The sequence below is a fragment of the Sinocyclocheilus grahami genome, unplaced genomic scaffold, assembly GCF_001515645.1.
Source record: "Sinocyclocheilus grahami isolate Dianchi unplaced genomic scaffold, SAMN03320097.WGS_v1.1 scaffold1465.1, whole genome shotgun sequence".
Classification (NCBI taxonomy): Eukaryota; Metazoa; Chordata; class Actinopteri; order Cypriniformes; family Cyprinidae; genus Sinocyclocheilus; species Sinocyclocheilus grahami.
The window spans coordinates 60,544-65,436 of NW_015506644.1; positions in this window are offsets into that span (position 1 = coordinate 60,544).

Consider the following 4,893-nt stretch of genomic DNA (forward strand, 5'->3'; position numbering starts at 1 on the left):
ATAAGACTAAGTTTGAATACTTGCACGTCTCGTCTGTCTGAAAGAAAGGCTTGATGCAATCTGAAGGCTCGCGTGGATCTTTGCTGAAGTTGGTTGATGAAAAAGAACCAGTTTGCATCAGAGAATCTTGGTGAAATGGAAATTCAAGGCCAAAGGCCTGGCACAAAACTGCTCAAAAGATGTCCTGGAGCATTGTAGCTCAGATTTTCTCAAAACCTAACAAACCACCGACTTTGGGCGGGTTACTGAAGTGCGGCCTTTAAAGTCTGCGAAGATTCACGCCTCTCAAGAGGGGCTTGTCCAATGAGAAAGACGGAAATTCCAAGCGGGAGGTGGCAATTGCTGGAGGGTTTTACGACCCTTTGTCCCTAAGCATGGTATTTCGCATATGTAATTTGCTTGGGTGTTGATGAAAGATTACTAAAGGTTCTTAGAACACTAATATGTTGCATAGGTATAAACATACAATATACACTCTCAATTAGATCATCCGAATACAACAGATAATATACAAGACAGCAATAATATACACAATGACCTGAAGTGCTCTGCATTTACCCATCCAAAGTGCACACACACAGCAGTGAACACACACACACCGTGAACACACACCCGGAGCAGTGGGCAGCCATTTATGCTGCGGTGCCCGGGGAGCAGTTGGGGGTTCGGTGCCTTGCTCAAGGGCACCTCAGTCGTGGGATTGAAAGGTGGGAGAGAGCGCTGTACATTCACTCCACCTACAATCCCTGCCGGTACGAGACTCGAACCCACAACCTTTGGGTTATGAGTCCGACTCTCTAACCATTAGGCCACGACTTCCCCTAAGTCTCACAGAGTCAATTTTTCACTGTGCACTGTGGATTTCCTATGGAAATTGTAGTGAGAGGGGTGACTCTCAACATGCCATTAGGTCGTAAAATCTATCTGGTCTAGCAGAGGTGTCATGGTTGCCATGGTAACCAGGATCCCGGGCCTCGTTCACAGACATTTTGGCACCCAGTATGTTTATTGGGTGAGGGGTCTGTGAATGTTTGTTAATCTAATGAATAATTGATTTGTTAAATCAAATGACAAATGGTGTGTCTGGTTGGTCCAGACGCTACAGCCTTGACGAGTCGTCATATTTTCAAATCTTTTGCCTGTATACCGGTATACGTCACTGGGTAACACATTTGCATAATCCCCGCCTACCCACGAAATACGAACAGAGTCTGACCTGCCCACAAACACTTCCGCTAATTAGTGTGTTTACATCATGTTGAGAAGACGCTGTATTCAAGGATAGGACAGAAATACAATTCAAATCTTTTGGTGTGTGTATGTCATTTTACCAAGTACTGCTTCTCTAATCTTGGCTTTTATCTTCGTTGGCTTCTAATCTTCTTAATGTAGGCTAACAAGCTATCTGAAAGACAACCTTTAAGTACGATTGATACGTTATGTGTACAGTTTCAATTGCGTGTTCAAAATATCATGTTTTTGTGCTAGTATGTGATGTATACCTAGTGCAGCTTTAGGTTTCCAGGTAAAGCACGATATTACTGTCTTACTGAAGTAGTTTAGATAATTCTCTGTGAAACCACTATTTCCTAAGAATGTGTCGATGAATGTAGACTGACGTTGTTCTAATTACTTCGTTTAATAATAAAGAATGTAGTAGAGCACACAGACTTTATAATCATTGTAAAATTGCTGTTTATTTTGCTGCACCAGCAGTCATAGGGTTAATGCGGGAGAGACGAGTGAGTTAGTTAGGCTGGTGCGCCTGTGATACAGCTGTTCTGTGTTCTGATTAAAAGTTAAGACAGAGCGTTAGGACTCTCTGATCACTCTTTGGTTCATCTTATACCGACCTACAGGCAGAAACTGAAATCAGCTAAACCTGTTTTAAGGACTGTAAAAAGATGGACTAATGAAGCAGAGCAGGATTTACAAGCTTGTTTTGACCTAACTGATTGGAGTGTTTTTGAAGCTGCTGCCACCGATCTGGACAAGCTCACAGAGACTGTAACATCTTATATCAGTTTCTGTGAAGATATGTGCATTCCTACCAGGACTCATTTAACCCACAACAACGACACCATGGTTCACTGCAAAACTCAGACAGCTCCGTCAAGAAGATGCTTACAGGAAGGGGGTCAATGTCTTGTATAAACAGGCTAAATATACACTGGAAAAGGAGATCAGAGTGGCAAAGAGGAATTATTCTTAAAAAATATGGATTCAATTATCTTCCAGTGACTCAGCATCAGTGTGGAAAAGTCTGAAAGAGATCACCAACTACAAGACACCATCCCCCAGCACTGTGGAGAATCAACAACTGGCAGACAATCTGAATGAGTTCTACTGCAGGTTTGAAAAGACACCCCACACCCGCCCTGAACACCTCTCCACACAACCATTCACACCTCCAGCAACCCCCCTCTTCCCCACACCTGCAATTCAGATCAGCGAAGATGAGGTGCGCCAGGTATTCCAGAAGCAGAAAAGGAAAAAAGCACTAGGCCCAGATTGTGTTACACCAGTCTGTCTGAAATCCTGTGCTGACCAGCTGGCCCCCATCTTCACACAGATCTTCAACAGATCACTGGAGCTGTGCGAAGTCCCTTCATGCTTCAAACGCTCCACCATCATCCCCTTTTTCTTTATAATGAAGTAGTCTGTATCTAGTAGATTGTGAAAGAATAATTATCAGTTCCACACACAGAGATATATAAATTCTACATTTATTTAAATGAGGGAAAAAAAACTTCACTGGTATCGGATCGGTATCGGAGGCGAAAAAGGCAGATCGAAGCATCCCTAGTTTTAACCATGGTATTTGTACAACTGTGGTTATACAAATGGTAATCAATATGCCAAAAAAAAAAACATGGTTAATTTTCGTTTTGTTGGGGTAATTTTGTTGTGGTCTGTGCTACTTGCATTTGGTTATGTGCTACAGTATTTGGTTGTGTTGTGAGTATTTGCAGCGTGTTTCTTTATTTGTTTGTGTTGTGAGCATTTGCAGCGCATTTCTTTATTTGTTAGTGTTGTGAGTATTTTTAGCATGTTTTTGTATTTGGTTGTCTTGCAAGTATTTGCAGCACATGTTCTGTCAAACTGATAAAGATGTTTTCTTAATTTGCTGGTGCTTTATTCTATTTGCATGTGTTTTGTAAAATTGCAGCGTGTTGAGCTCTCTCGGCCACTGTACAAATGGCATAAAGTTGTAAACAAGTTTAAAACAACATCAAAATAAAATGTATGGTAAATTGGTTGCCATTGCTGAAGTGTAGGACAAAATCTCAACAACCCATTTTATCCCACTCACTTGTAAAAGCATGGTGTAAAGTGTTCTCTTTTTTAGAAATTATTATTATTAGTTTTTTTATAATTAAATTAAATTTATTGTCTATTATTAGTGTGAGTTTTCTTTAAATATATTTAAGGAATAGTTCACCCGAAAATGAAAATTGGCTGAAAATGTACTCAACGTCAGGCCATCCAAGATGTAGATGTTTGTTTCTTCATCAGAACAGATTTAGAGAATTGGGTGAATAGGTGAATGGGTGCCATCAGAATAAGAGTTCAAAGAGCTGATAAAAACATCACAATAATCCCCACCACTCCAGTCAATCAGTTAGTGTCTTGTGAAGTGAAAAACTGTGTGTTTGTAAAAAACAAATGAATCATTAAGACGTTTTTAACTTTAAACTGTTGCTTCTGGCTAAAATACAAGTAAATTTTTACTGGAGAAAGCATTATTATAGATTATGGGCTGGTATTTTGGCCAGAAGCAGCAGTTTGAAGTTAAAAACATCTTAATAATGGATTTGTGCTCTGTTTAAACTCTCATTCTGACAGCACCCATTCCCATTGGAGAATCCAATGGTGAGCAAGTCATGTAATGCTACACTTCTACAATTCTGTTTAGATGAAGAAACAAACTCATCTACATATTGAATGGGGGTGAGTACATTTTCAGCAAATTTTTATTTTTGATTTTTAAAGGAATGGAAATCATAATAATTTTCATTTAAATTTAATGTAATTAATGAAGTCATAAATCATATGGAATGGTTTTAATTAATTTCACAAATTTTAACTGATTTTATTTGTTTATTTGTCCACCATGTCTCCAGGTGCTATACAACTTTTAACAAAACAAAACAAAAAATATTGTAGGTGTTCCATATTGTTTTCTTTTTCTTTTCTTTTCTTTTTTTTAAAAGTTGTATAGCACCTGGAGACCTATAGCACTTTTATTATGTAAAGATAAAGTACAAAAGACAAAGAAGATGAAAAGTGAAACTGATGACACAGGAAAAAATAAATAAATAAAATCAAAACAATATTCCCTCCAAAAAAATGTAGTTTGAAAGAAAAAAAATAAATATTAAAAGTCAGTTTATTAAGAAATATTCCAGGTGTTCCACATTGTTCTTTCAAACTAAAGTTTTTTGGGGAGGAACATTGCTTTTATTTGTTTATTTATTTCAAGTAACAAAGCTGAAGCGGGAATGACCCCTAAGTAGTGTTGCTTTCGTCAACGAAAATTATGACTAAATATCGTCGTCAACGAACCTTTATCACGTGACGAAAACGAGACGAGACGCAACGAAAATGCTGGTCATGTGACGATGACGATAATTAAATGTATAATACAATATTCTTGACGAATAAAAACGAGACTAAATGTGGTTTACAAAATAAAAACCAATATGTCGCCAATAATTAGAGATGCACTGAAATTCCGGCTGCCGAAAATGAGTTCACCGCTCAGGATTTACTTTCACGTGGTGTGACGCTCTGTGTATTATCCCGCTCTATGCGTTTGTGTGCTCCGCTCAGTCGCTCACGGCCCATGTGAGTGCTCCACTCATATACCGTTCATGCTCATCGGAACAGCAA